Source organism: Oreochromis aureus, linkage group 3 (genome assembly GCF_013358895.1).
Source record: "Oreochromis aureus strain Israel breed Guangdong linkage group 3, ZZ_aureus, whole genome shotgun sequence".
NCBI lineage: Eukaryota > Metazoa > Chordata > Actinopteri > Cichliformes > Cichlidae > Oreochromis > Oreochromis aureus.
In genome coordinates this window covers 8,126,098-8,141,273 of record NC_052944.1, presented here as the reverse complement: position 1 = coordinate 8,141,273, position 15,176 = coordinate 8,126,098, and the positions used below count along the sequence as shown (strand labels likewise).

General features: G+C 39.5%; 1 protein-coding gene and 1 pseudogene across 7 annotated transcripts in view; one reads left to right on the top strand and one right to left on the bottom strand.

Annotated features, from left to right (window-relative positions):
* Positions 1 to 15,176, top strand: part of sorcs2 (sortilin-related VPS10 domain containing receptor 2) — a 377,677-nt gene that overhangs the window by 221,119 nt on the left and 141,382 nt on the right. The window lies entirely within an intron of this gene.
* On the bottom strand, positions 3,650 to 3,768 carry LOC116311237 (annotated as a pseudogene).

The window sequence follows — 15,176 nt, the reverse complement described above, 5'->3', positions numbered from 1 at the left end:
TTGGCAACATGTTGGAGTTAATCTGAGCCCATCTGCACCACTGAGTGCAACTTGTCTACGATGTGTCTCTTTGAAATAGGAAACTCTGCTTAAGCAGATTGCCAACTGCTTGTATGCTGGTTATTTCCTATAAAATGTCATTTTGCCATTAAATTGCCATCCTAGTAGTAAATGTGAACTTCTGTTTAAAGTTGACACACCAGCAACTAACAACTAACTTAAATCTTGTAATAGTTTAAGCTGTGGAGATTCTACATTAAAAAATACTACTAATTTTACAGTGTATTAATGCACATTGTACTAGGTTGCAACATTACCTTAATGATCCTGTAAGCTATGTCATGCCTTTCCCTTTTCAATATAAGCATTGCTTGATGCTGTGTAGATAGTGATTTTAAACCTTTTTGGTGTGTCTCTTCTGTGGTAAAGTGTGGGTTATAGATCTGTGTGGTGTATGTATACGATTAAAAAGCATTTTAAACTGTGAAATATTCTAAGCTACTTAAGCTTGCATAAGAATAAAAATATGAAAAAAAGATGCTGAAAATGACCCTGATGTATAATAGGTTTAGATGACTTATTTTGTGACATTATCCTTCTAGAAGTATTCATTAGAAGATGGTGGACTGCAGCAACTGGACATCCCGGTATCCAGTAGGGGCCCTGGCTAAACCCCACCATGCTAAAACCAAGCCCAGGAATGGCGTGGCTACGTCTGCAGCCTGTCCACAGCTCAGACACAAGCATTTCACTACATGTTGTACTAGAGATGGACCGATCCGATATTACGTATCGGTATCGGTCCGATACTGACGTAAATTACTGGATCGGATATCGGTGAGAAATTAAAAATGTAATCCGATACATTAAATATAAAAAAAAAACACCTCACAAAACTTGCGACACGGCGTAACTCGGCTCATAACCGTAGCACGTCGGAGCAGTGTGCATCACCTGATAGAGCGGCTGTGTGTATTTGTAGCCTCGCTACCAAACCAGCATTTCATCTCCGAGGAAGTTATCCCAGAGAGAAGTAAAGCAAGTGTGTAAGTTCATCTCTGAATGTTTGTAAAGCGTTCCCATGTTAAGCTTAACAACCGATATATGGAGCGACTGCCTCTCGCTCTCTCTCTCCCTCACCTTCCTGCGGCTACTTCAATCGTGAAACTGCTTAATGATCAGCTGATCGCGAGTCCCTCTCTCTTCTTTGTTTTTGGCCCACTTTGCACCAGAAAGAGGAAACCAGCGGCTGAACAACAGCAGCACCTTTAACCTTGATAAGCTGTTGTTAGAATTTATTTAATATTACTTTCTACACCAGGATCCTTTTCTACGTAGCTGACGGCTGGTAACTGTGCAGGGGCGGATCTAGCAAAGTGTAGCCAGGGGGGGCCGATAGGGCATTAACAGGAAAAGGGGGCACAAAGACATACTTTTCTTTCTTATTCTCATTTAAAATGTCTAGCTTTTAATAAATAATTATCTGAATCTTACACCCAAAGTTTTAATCTGATGTAAAATGTATAGAAGTCCATTACTGTATATAGTAACTGTTAAGTCTAATATACCCTAGTAAGCTATAGTACTTTTTCCTTTGGGAAGATACCATCTGTGCAGTCTGCAATTCTGTTGAAGAAAGATGTTGAATCTATTTAATTATTCTTGAAAAATAATTTAATTCTGTGCATTTTTTTTCACCCTGCATCAAATTAAAGTTGATTACATCGATTAAGCATCATGACGTGGAGGGTGGGGGTGGTTCCCCTTTTTTTTTTGCTGGGAGTTTGCAACCCTATTAGTTAGGTTGCTTAATATTTCTGCTAAGTACTCTTTAAAATACCAGAATAGGGAGGATGGAGTAGGTTTAAGTTTATTAGATTGATCAGTGTTGCTGAACTATAAAATATTTTGGGTGCAGTGTATTTTTTACATACAGGTATAACAGAATAGCTTTAGTGTTGGTGTTTATTTAAACTTGAGTATGAACTTATACAAAATGCAGCAAGATATTAAAAAAACAGTTTTATTGATTAAAAAACGCACTATATCGGATTCATATCGGTATCGGCAGATATCCAAATTTATGATATCGGTATCGGTATCGGACATAAAAAAGTGGTATCGTGCCATCTCTATGTTGTACTGTGTATGTGACAAATATAATATGAATTTGTAGCCACTGAGAAATGTCCACGAAAAACAACAATGTAGGAGGTTGCGCATTATGATTATAAGTATCTGATATTAAGAACAAAATCTGCACCAAGAAAAGATTCCCAATACATTGCACCACTACCACCTGCATCTTAGGCTGATTATTAGGCTGATTACTAAAGAGATATTGGCTCAGTGGATTCATACTGTTAAAATCAGACTCGGAGCTTCAATAGAAATGGCAATTTATCACTCCATGTATTTTTCATTCTTCAGTTCTTTTGTTTTGCTGAGACTGTCTCCACTTTATCCCCACTTTGTAACCCATCAAGGTGGGAATGGGTCAGATGATGTCCTGGTCTATCCTGCTGAAAATCTCAACAAATTCAGAACCAGTATTCTTGGTGAAATTTAAACCTCTTTGTGAATGTTGGACAGTCTTTAGATATTTTTTACATATTTTGTTATGATCTTTGTGCTTTCTCCTGGTGCCACCATTATCTCTGGGTCTACATTTCTAGTCTTTTTCCTTGTGTGGTTTTGTGAGAAAGCCATACGAGCAGCACGTGAGGAGGAAATGAGATGGGAAAATGTGATGTAGTTCCCTTATTAGAAATCACTTGTTCACTAATAACAGTAAAGAATGGAGCCTGTTAAGATTTGATATTGTGGGCTCATGTGAGCTGCTTGTGTATACCATGAGGTTGTTTTTATAATCCATAACACACTGTTCTTATAATTCCCACCCCCACTTCTGTAATAACAATCTAACTTCATTGTTGCAGGTGTCAGATACTCCCTGAATGACATCCTCACTGACACGGACACACGGTCAGAGCTTGCCATCTTATGGTCAGCACTGTAATGAGAGCTGACCCTGACACAGATACAGTGTCCAACCTGCATATTGCACACCACATCCTGCTCTCCTTGTCTGGTCTGTCTGCCCTCCCTCCCCTTCCATTATACAGCTGTCAAAATCCTCCTAGATGACAATGACACCCCCACACCATCACCATCCGTCTTTTTTCAAACCTTGTCTCACATTCTCTCATCTTCCTATTATCGCTTCTCCAATAAGCCTTGAGGTCCAGCAGATAGGAGGGGGCCGATAGGAGGTCATGGCTGACTTTATTAAAACACGGGTGTCTATTAATCTGTAGACCAAATCACAATGAAAACGCAGGAGTAGAGGAATATAATAAAGAAAGAAAAGGGCAAGAAGAGGCTAAGATGGAATACAAGGAAGTGATGAGGTCTGAGAAGTAAAAGGAATAATGGTTAAGAGAAAAAGGATTTTTCAACTAATTCATTCACACAATCACTTTTTTCTAATCTGTTAGGATTTCTCTAACATTCATGCTCTGATGGATGCATCGGAGGGCAACATAGTTGGTATCTTGGACACTTCGCATGCAGACTAGAGCAAATTGGGATCGAACCACCAACCTTCCAGTTAGTAGCTGACCTGCTCTACCCCCTGAGCTACAGCCACCCCCTACAGCACCTGGTATTCCCGGGCGGTCTCCCATCCAAGTACTAACCAAGCCCAACCCTCCTTAGCTTCCAAGATCAAACAAGATCAAGCGTGCTCAGGGTGGTATGGCTGTAAGCTGCCTCTGTTGTGCTTGTTTGCATCCATCCTTTACATCACTGCCATTTTGCGGCTTTAGTTGTCTCTGGAAGCGGAATTAATGCTGCTTGATTATCAAGCCAATAAAATATGTATTCGATTCTGATGGTTGTGTCTGTGTCCCATTAACAATGGCTTTTCAAGCTAAGATGCCAGCAGCTTGGAGCTGGTTGTTTGTCTATGTAGACGGTGGATAAATCTCTGGTTTTTGACATGGAGACCAATAAGAGCTTCAGCAAATTGCCACTGGCTCTGCTTTCTCTGTTACTATCTGCGCTTTGTGTCGAAATACAGCTAGCATGAGCGAGTAGATAAGCACTCTTTTATATCGTCATAACAGATGAGCTTTGTCAATCTTGTCAAATTTTTAATAACTCATTTACAGTTTTTTCTGAATGTTTAAACCCTAACTGTGATTCTTATAGCACAATTTCTAAAACTATTAATACTTATAGCAAAACCACTCACTGAGTTTGCAAAACTAAAAGCACAAATACTGCTTTGCACTCAGTTTGCCATTTTGTAACACACACTTTGCAAACCTGTAGCTACAATCCACTGCACAGCACTCTTTTTGCATAACTGTAAATAGAACTCACTGCTTTACACTCAATTTCCAAATGATCAACGCACTCCTAGCAAAACTATACACATTTACGGCCATTATTTACACTATTTTATCAACTGTCTGGCACACTGTCACATGTGAAAACTTTTTTAGATAATTAGTTCACTTTGCAATCAGCCTAAGCACTATAATACAGGTAAGCTGTGTGTGTGGAGTACAATGGAGGGAGCAGGAAGAGTGAGAAGTAGAGGAGGCCGAGGAAGAGGACGTGGAGGTGAAGAAGTAGGATGAAGAGGACAACAAGGACAAGGAGGAGCAAGAGGAGGACGAGGAGGGGGGAGAGGAAGACGAGGAGGGGGGAGAGGAATGGCTTGAGCACATTTTTTGTAACTACTGGCTATTGGCTATTTTTGCAAAACTCTACACACAAATAAGAAAACCTGTCACCCAATCAGCAAAACATTGTAGTTTTCTTGTAAAAGCGAATAACCTTTGCTTAACTCACCACACCTTTGTAAAAATGGTATTTTTGTATCAGACAGTAAACACAAGCCATCAAATTAATAAGCACACAATGCACCAACTACACACTGATGGTATGAATGAAAAACACATCTGGCTTTTGCTTTCTCTGTGCACAAGGTAGGCTATGTCAGTTTGAGCTCATACTTTTGTCATAGATCCGTAAGCATAGAGGGATCCAAACTTCAAGTACTGGTGTTTATTCACACACATCAAAACAAACACAAGTGTTTATTTCCAAGTCAAAACAAAATAGTAATTTCACTGAGGAAAAAAAAAGAAATCAGTCTACATTGTGTCATCTCTGTGGATCTGGCCACAAACTTTCGTCTACATCACATGAAATGTCCTCTAGTCCAGCGGTCCTCAACCTTTTTTGTGCCACGGACCGGTTTATGCCAGACAATATTTTCACGGACCGGCCTATAAGGTGTCGCGGATAAACACAACAAAATAAAACTAGTACCGGTACCAAAGAAAAGACAATTTATTCATAACACACGTGAAAAGACCCAGGAAAAGCGAGTTAACGATAAAAACGATAACAAAATAACGCTGAAAACCGATAAAAACCCTGGAAACCATACATTTCACACCTGAGCCTCAACTCTCGCGGCCCGGTACCAAAGCGACTCACGGGCGGTACCGGTCCGAGGCCGGGAGTTGGGGAGCGCTGCTGTAGTCCAAGGCACAGGGGAAAATATCTTCTGGAATTTTACATCTATGGTATTGTTGTGTTTCTCATTAGCATGGCAGTGCTACAAATCTTAGTGCAAAGTGACTGTACTAACTCTCATTTCAAAATGTCCTTATGATGCTTGCTACAGTGTAGCGGCTCAAGTTAGGCTGAACCCGTTGGCCAGCTTCCCTCATGGTCACTCCATGGTTGATTACATGGTCCACTATTGTAGCTCTGATGTCATCAGCAATTCTATTTCTTACTCTTCTTACCCTTCCTCTCCCCCCTCCTCGTCCTCCTCTTGCTCCTCCTTGTCCTTGTTGTCCTCTTCGTCCTACTTCTTCACCTCCACGTCCTCTTCCTCGGCCTCCTCTACTTCTCACTCTTCCTGCTCCCTCCACTGTACTCCACACACACAGCTTACCTGTATTATAGTGCTTAGGCTGATTGCAAAGTGAACTAATTATCTAAAAAAGTTTTCACATGTGACAGTGTGCCAGACAGTTGGCAAAATAGTGTAAATAATGGCCATAAATGTGTATAGTTTTGCTAGGAGTGTGTTGATCCTTTGCAAATTGAGTGTAAAGCCGTGAGTTGTGTTTACAGTTCTGCAAAAAAGAGTGCTGTGCAGTGGATTGTAGCTACAGGTTTGCAAAGTGTGTGTTACAAAATGGCAAACTGAGTGCAAAGCAGTATTTGTGCTTTTAGTTTTGCAAACTCAGTGAGTGGTTTTGCTATAAGTATTAATAGTTTTAGAAATTGTGCTATAAGAATCACAGTTAGGGTTTAAGCATTCAGAAAAAACTGTAAACCCATGCAAGGCATTTTCTTATTTTCTCTTATTTCTATTCTTTCCACTTTTGTTTTCATTCATTTGTGCACATAATTCCATAATTCATGAAAGCAAATTAATTAACACACCGTCACTGCTTTGCCTACAGTTTAATGAAAGTAAAACCATTGCTTAATTTAACTTCCTCGGCAGCTTCCAACCTGTATTTTTCTAGCTAATTGAATGGACTTGATTGTGCAGACTTATTTGGTGTAATTGGTTTGATTGATTGATTTTTTTTTACAGCATGCAGGTTTATCCGAGTTAGCTGAACAACTTAAGGGAGAAACACAACACTGGGTTCAAACTTCCTCTTGCTAAAGAAGTATCAAATAGATGGTTTAGGTGAATTAATGGGCTTAAACGTCATTAATAAACATAGTAGAAATTTAGTTTCAGCACTGCTTTCCAACACCAAGACTTTGACTTAAAGAGCAGAATTTACGAAAATTGCCTTCAGTATCAGTCATTTTCTCACCATAATTCCAAAACCTCTTTATAACACAGGAGACCGGTAATTTACTGCTCAAAGAACAAATGGGTTCAGTGACATTTGTAAATGAGATGGCTTACTGTACATTCTATATTCTTTAATTTAGCTTACTTGAAAAGAAAGCAAGGTATTTAATTGATAACACTCTCATAGATTGCAATGGGGTATTTATTTCTCATTTACCCTAATTGGCCTCCATTTTCATTGCTGTTTATTTGTTGTTGTTTACTGTTTAACTAAAAATAAAATGGATGTCATATTTTGCTGTAATGTGGTATTAGTTCAGCATCTTTTCAGTCCTTTGATACAGAACACTGACATTTATAACTTTTAGTGCAGAATGGCTGAAAGGTACAGTCTGGTCAAAGTCCAGAATTCAGCCCAAAATACTGCAGCACGAGAGCTGCCTGCAAACCTCAGTGTACTGAAACAACACTTTAAAGAGTGGGACAAAATTCCTCTAAAAACAATGTAGGCTACTTATAAAGTCATAGAAAAAACACAGAGGTAGTATTTAAATAGTTTTAGAACCTGGTATGGATCAGATTAATTTCTGTTAATTCCTCCTATGTAAGCCCTAAGGTTAAAAGACTTGGTACATTTTTTTCCACATGACAGTATCGAGTATATGTTTATTCTAACCCATTATAGTGTGCTAGCCAGGAGGGTGTGTTCACATTCTTAGTTTTTCTGAAATGCTAAAACACATTTCCTAAAATCTCATCTCTTTTTGTCAAAACACTAAACATAAAGTGTAAAATTCAAGCTACACTCAAATAACCTTTAACTTGTCTTGCAAAACCAAACATTTGACCCAAAACTATTTTAACTTTACTCAAAATCAACCACTACTGTCAAAAGCCACACAAAACCAGCCAATGTGCAAACACAACTTAGCAACGATTACACACTACAGAAATAAATACAAAACACTGTGAGATAGCTGGAAAATAATATTTATCTATTCATTCATTTATTCTTGTACTCACATTTTAACAAAAAAAGAACTGCAGTAAAAAAAAAGTTATATATACATTAAAAAATTATATATTTTTACAGCATATTCAGATGATTTATTCTGCCTCAGCATCACGCATTTGTGCTGGGTCAGGCCACAGGACTTCATCCACATCACATGCTATGGTCTCCCTTGCAAGGCAACGAGGAAAGAACCGTTTAGCATGCTGAATTCAGCCCTGGCAAGATTCCACTCCTATCTCACTACATGCTCCATTCAATGCTGAGAAAAACTCCTCAATAGGGTTCAAAAAGGAAGAGTATGGTGGAAGAAACACATTGATAAAATGCTGCTCATTGTGAAACCAATTGCGTATTCTTGGACCTCGGTGAAGGCTCAAATTGGCCCAAATGATATGGGATGCTCTGCCTGCTCGCGATCTCTCTACTCAACCAAAGCATCTCGTAGACCATCCAGTATTGTTACTATAAGTTCGTTGTTGTATGGCCCAACTGTAACATGACTGTGGAGAACCCCATAGTTGCTGATGGCAGCACAGATAGTTACATTTCCACCACGCGGGCAAGGCAGTTCAATAATAATAATAATTCAGCACGTTGACCTATGACATTACGACCTTTTCTTCTCCTTTTTGCTAGATTCAACATGTACGTATGTTGTTTTTTATAATCCACTGCTGTATTTCATGCAGTCGAATTGCATTATTCTGACAGACCATATCCACAATAAGGCTACATTCACACTGCAGGCGAAAGCGCATCAAATCAGATTTTTTTGACCCTATGCGACCCATATCCGATCATGGTATGGCAGTGTGAACGGCACAAATCCGATATTTTCAAATCCGATCTGGGTCACTTTTGTATGTGGTACTGAATCCAATACATATCTGATGTTTTAGAAAGCGACTGCTGTTTGAACGGTCATGTCGCATTAAATCCGTCTTTTACGTCACTGACACAAGACAGATGCCAATTATCAGTGCCGGAGAAGCGCCCGAGAAGACATCGCGAACGCTTCCTGGCCATCCAGTGTAGATGTCAGTGAAACTGTTGGGAGGACAACGTGAACATTTTATTTGTACTGTTTAATCTGCAGATTCTGACAGAAATCTGCAACTATCCTTTGAAGCACCACTCCTCTAAAACGCCAATAAGGATAATTATTAGGTTATTTACATTATTATGTAAATAACAAAATAACTTAAAGCAAAAATTGGGAGACGTAAAGTCCGAAGTCTTTATATTAAGGGCCATTAGTCAAACAATATTGTTTGCTCTGGGTCTAAACAGAGCGCGTTGTGTGTGACATCTTCTTTTGCGCATGCGGGCCGCTTTGAGCGTTCACACTAGAGCGCGTTTGCTGTCGCATTTTATTTGTAGTGTGAACAAACAGACCAAAAAATCGGATTTGATCAAAAAATCGGAATTGAGCATTAAGACCTGCAGTGTGAACGTAGCCTAAGTGTCTCCTGGTGTTGTGAGCGCATGCGTGTTCTTCCACCCTCATGTGGCCATCCTTCAATTCTAAACAAAATACCATTTAGTTACAAGTATACTTGTATACATAGCACATGTATACATCATACTATTCATTTACAGAACTAACATTAGTTTGTTGTGTACAGAGAATCTTTGAACTTGACTCAATGGTTAGGCCTCATGAATACATCTCTGTGGATGAAGCTGTATTCAGTCTAGCAAAAAGCAGAAGAAGAGGTTGCAACATGTGTTTTCCATTGTGAGTGGTAGTGTGTTAATGATGAAAACAGTGTGTTAGTTGTGTTTAACTTCTGTAGCCTGTGTGCACCATTCTGGGTACAAGTGCACCACAATGCTAAATGTGTTTTGTGTTTGAGAATGTGTTTAGAGTTTTGGTAAATGGGTGATTCAGATTTGCAAATGGTGTCCTAACCAGATGAATAGTGTTTAAGATTTTGGCAACTGTGGGATTGATTTGATGAAAGAGTTTTCATAGTTGACAGTTTAGTTTTTACAATGGGATTTAGTGTTTTAGCAATTCTTTGCTAAGGTTTCAATTTCCAAATCTTTGTTCATTGTATTTAACTTATAATTTGAACTCTGATGAACAGGATGTAAATGCACTATCCTTTCTTAAACAGTACTTTTTTCAGTACAGTAATTATTACAGTTTTTCTCAAATGCTAAAAGACATTTCACAAACGTTCCCACCATGTTCCACAATGTCTAAACACAACACCCTTTTCTAAAGCTACATAAACACAACCACACCTTCCCACTGCAAAACTCAAACTTTCACACCGAAAGAGCAGCCCGGAGCTTTCAAAAATGTAAACACTATACACATCATTACACAATACAGCAAAACAATTGAAAACACAATGCTCAATTTGTGAGAAGGTTCTTTGTTTCATAAAAGCCAATGCATATTTTTAGAAACTATACAGTAACGGATCGTGGTAGATCTCTGCAGAGGATTAGGCATTTAGATTTGTGAGTTTCATATGAAGTGTATAAATCTATAGAAAATCCTGCATGTACGTACACTACTGTAACACAACTCAATGCAAAAACAGAATCTATTGCACACAACAGTACTCTTGAAAACATGATCAGGGTGTGAAGTTTTTTTTATTTACGTTATTCACACCACACACACACCACAATCACTGTGCAGCATCGTGTCGCTGAGCTGCATTGGGCCACATCACCTCATCCACATCGCAGGCTATATTGTCTCTCGCCAGGCACCGCGGGAAAAACCCCCCCGTTGGCTAGGGACCTCAGTGATGGCTCTTTGGCCAATGATGTTACGGCCTCTTTGCCTTCGTTTCTGCAGGTTTAAGCCTCATCCAGGAAAAGGTACTCGTGAGGTCTGGCCATCGCGTCCAACTGTAATATCCTCTGTGAAAATGTGAAAGTGTACAGGTGTTCAGAACAACAGTCAATCAGGTAGCACAGTATTGTCCAGAAGTAATGTAGGCCACTGAGCAACACAGTATGTCCACTAACTGTACTGTGAACATGGATGTATACTTACTTGCACATAGAGCTGGGCGATATAAGATTTTTTCATATCACGATATGCTTTTTTCATTTCAGGCGATAACGATATATATCACGATATAAGCCAAATAACTATATATGTAAGATTTAAATGTGATGTTGCTCACAAATAAAATGTGAAATAATCAGCAGCTTGTTTTGATTTAAATATTCATTTTCCATAATAAGTTCAACAGGGCAGATGTACTTAAAATGAGGCTTCAGTTTTATGGTAAAAATGGTAAATGGCCTGCATTTGTATAGCGCTTTACTCAGTCCCTAAGGACCCCAAAGCGCTTTACACTACATTCAGTCATTCACCCATTCACGCACACATTCACACACTGGCAATGGCAAGCTACGTTGTAGCCACAGCTGCCCTGGGCGCACTGACAGAGGCGAGGCTGCCGGACACTGGCGCCACCGGGCCCTCTGACCACCACCAGTTTTATGCAAAATAAAGGCAAATATTACAATCTACACAAAAGGCAGCCGCTAAAGCGTTTAAGTTTCAAAATAGAACAAACAAAACAGACCACTAAATTGTCAGTTCCACTTAGAAACAAAATATTAATTCTAAAAATAAATCTTAGTTTATTTTACAGAAAAGAGACAAAATTGACCAACTTACATAATATTGCTTTGGAAGCGCTGTCTGAGAGAAATGTTTATGTCCAGGGAGTTGGTAACGAGGATCCATTACCTTAATTAGCTGCTTGAATCCTTCATTTTCGACCGTGTTTATTGGTAGCATGTCTTTAGCAAGACAGTAAGCTATGGCATTCGTTATGTTGCTATGGCTCTTACCTTTTTTGTCATATGGTAAGACGCTGGCTAAAAGCCGACTCAATTGACTGTTGCTGCTTCACAGGGATTCCCCTGGTTGTTTTCGATGACCTAATTAGCGCTTTCAGTCAGAGATTGAGCGCGTGCTCCAGTGGGTGGCACTGCTTCAGGTGATAAAAAGGTTTGTTGTATTTCCAGACTTTGTGGGAACATGCTTTCAGCACAATTTACAGTGCGCGTTACGCTGTTTTTTGTCAGACTTCAAATAGCGAAATACTCCACACACACGGAACTTCTCTGGCCTTTCCTTTCGACAATCTCTCCGACATTGGAACCGTCATCTGTGTTCCCTTCGGTATTCTGGTCACCAAAAACCCGGCACGGCGGCTGGCTGCTTCTCAAACAAATACACACGTGCGCCTTTGGCACTTGAGCTGTACGTAACAAGTTACGTGACGTGACGCCGCGGCTGTGATTGGTTCGGCTCTGCGCTACTTAATTTTTATTGGCTATTGGTTTTTTTTATAAGACAGGAAGAGAGAGATGAGGTCTATCGCAATAGTTTCATTTTTCTATCGAGAAAAAGTTATTTCGCAATACATATCGTTATCGTTTTATCGCCCAGCTCTACTTGCACATACTCGTAACGTAGGTCTTTGTGTCGTGCAGAGTTGCGATCAAAGGGAACCCTATAGACCTGTTTCATCCGCGTCTTTTGGCGCCGGAGAACTCGGTCTATTGTGGCCAAGCTGACATCGTCAATGCTCTCAAAGTTGACCTTATCGGCAATGACTTTGTCTCTGATCTCCCGGAGTCTGATGAGGTTGTTCCCACGAACCATATCCACAATGAGGGTTTCTTGTGCCGCTGTAAATATGGCAACCATCCCACCTCTATGTGGCATTCTTTCAACTCTAAAGAAAGAAACGTGTTGTCAATTGACATGTGTTACAATACAGTCACAACTGATTTGGTCTCCTCTTCCTCGTTGGCCTGCTTCTCTTCTTCCAGGGCCAGCTCTTCTCCCTCCTCTGCATCGAATTCCTCTTCCCCTGACTCTGCCTTCATCCATTGTGTTTGTTTGGAATCTGCACTCTGAACTTGCTTTTATACATGTGTTCACAGCATTAACAACAAGTGTCTTTAATTTTGAGTCGTTGTGTGTAATGAATGACGCCAGGTATGTTCATTGTGTTCAAATATTGCTGACTGTGGCAAGCATTTTGCATCACATGAGCTTTCATTTGAGAATATGAGCAGAGTTCTTTTGCAACTTGTGTCTTAGCAAGGCAAAATGTGGTTAGATTTGTGACAACGGAGGATTGTGTTCTGTGAATTGTGTCTTCATGTGACATGTGTTTATGATATTGGTAAATGATGGCTAGATTTAGTAAATGTGTTTAAACAACTGTCATTTGGTTTAGAGGATTGGCTTTTGTGTTTTAGCATTTGAGAAAAACTGTAATGGATTTCAAATTCAGAGCATTATGTAAAAATCTTTTTTCTTTTTTCTTGTTTTTGTTTATAGTAAGTGCTTCTATATGTTTTTTATGCCTCAAAGGCAGAGGAGATACACATTATTTTCAAGCTTTTGACTTTTGTATAAATTATTTGTAATATTTTAGGAAGAAACGCTTGTGTTGCATAGCAGAATTATTTTAAAAACTGTACTTCTTTGTCTATTTGAACATTCTTTTTTGTTTGGCTTTTGTTTTTTTTAATCTAAAAATAGATAATTATTAAAATGTTGCAAAGTAAGACAATCTCTTTTATTTTATCTCAAACAGCATTCTTTGATAAAGCTATATTTTCTCCTTGCCTTTCTGTAAAAGTTACCACACGCAAGTGACCCAGTGCACTAGTTTCATGTGCAAATGAAGTAGACTTGCAGGATGAAAGAGTGCTTCTTTGTTAAAATCTGCAACAGACGGTTGGTGTCAGGTAGTCAGCTGCCATTTTGAGCGAGGGCAGGTGGGGCAAGCTGCCATAATGACTGTTTGATGATGAGTCTATTTAATTATCATTAGCTTGAGCACACATCCCCATTCCCTTTATGGATCCCACGGAGGTAATCAGACAGGTTTCGAGAGGAACTTATGAGAGGAGTTAGAAGGGGGGGGGGGACAAGGGGCAATGGGAAGACAAAGGAGAACAAAGGAGAAATGAAAGGAAAAAGGGTGAGAAAGACAAAAGATGAAAGAAAGGAAAGAGGAGGAAAGAAGATGGGATAGTGCAAAAAATGAGAGGAGGAAATGAGATGAGAAGATAAAAAGACAGGAGATTGTTCGGAAGAGTAGAAGTTTTAAGAAGCAGAAGGTGAGAAGAGAGAAAGAAAACAGATGGGGATGGAGATAATGAGAGAGGAGAGGTGAGGAATCAAAGACATGAGGGGAGAACATAGGCTAGCAAAAGACACACGATGGGAAAAAAGGACAGAGAAGAACAGAAAAGCACACGACTCAGAAGAGGAGACAGAACAAAAAAAGACAGAAAAGCATACAAAGAAAAGACGAGATCTGGAAGAAGGTATACAAAGTCAGTTCAAAAGAAAAAGAAGGAAATAGAAAATGTACAAAAATAAAATCGATAACAGAAAGAACAGTAGATCACAAAAAAATGCCAAACAAAAATGTCAGTCTCTGAGTGTGATTCTAATAATTAGACTGATTAAAGAAGTGGCACAGTGCAACTGTTCACGCTCATCATTCACCTAATTTACTACACTCTACTTAGCTTACTAACATGCCTGAGAGGGTAACAAAAGAGACTCCCAGCAGCACGCACACAAACACACACACACACAGTGAGCGTTTTGTCGCATGTGGTGATGTGGCCTACAGCTAAGAGGTCTTAATGACGTTTTTTAGTTTATTTTTCTTTCCTAATAGACCGAGGAGAGAGAGCATCGTAGTAGGTCCTTTATCGTCTTGCAGAAGGCAATTCCTCATACTTTTATACAGTGACTAAACTGTCAAAGTCCAGATGAAAAACATTCTCTACAAGTATTGGCTGTAGCCATGAGCAACTTGCAGTGCCTTTATTGGATGGGACATAAAAAGCGGCAGAGCCGACACTGTGAAAACACATCCAAGCACTCCACTCTTATGAACTGTCTGGATGCCGGGAGCTTCACCCTGACTTTGAAATAAATTCAAGAAAATGGGATTGCTTTTTGTGACTTAAGGTAACTGGAACAGTATCAACAAAACAAGCCCTCCAAGGTACATGCAAGGTGCAAGTAAAAGACAAAAAGAAGACATTGCCATAAGGCCAAGAGCTGGCAGCCTGTCGCAAACATTTTCTGCGACAAGCAGCCGCCGTCCCACTCTATTACAGTAATGCTTTACTAGCACACTATGCACAATTCACACTGCACTTATAAGACCTTACTAGTACAGCATGTAAATGCAACAGTGCTTGGGTTTGTACAAAGCATACTTTTAATAATCTGCTGGTGATTCCTGAATTAAAGATGAGACTCATGCTCCTTTCACAGCTACGTCA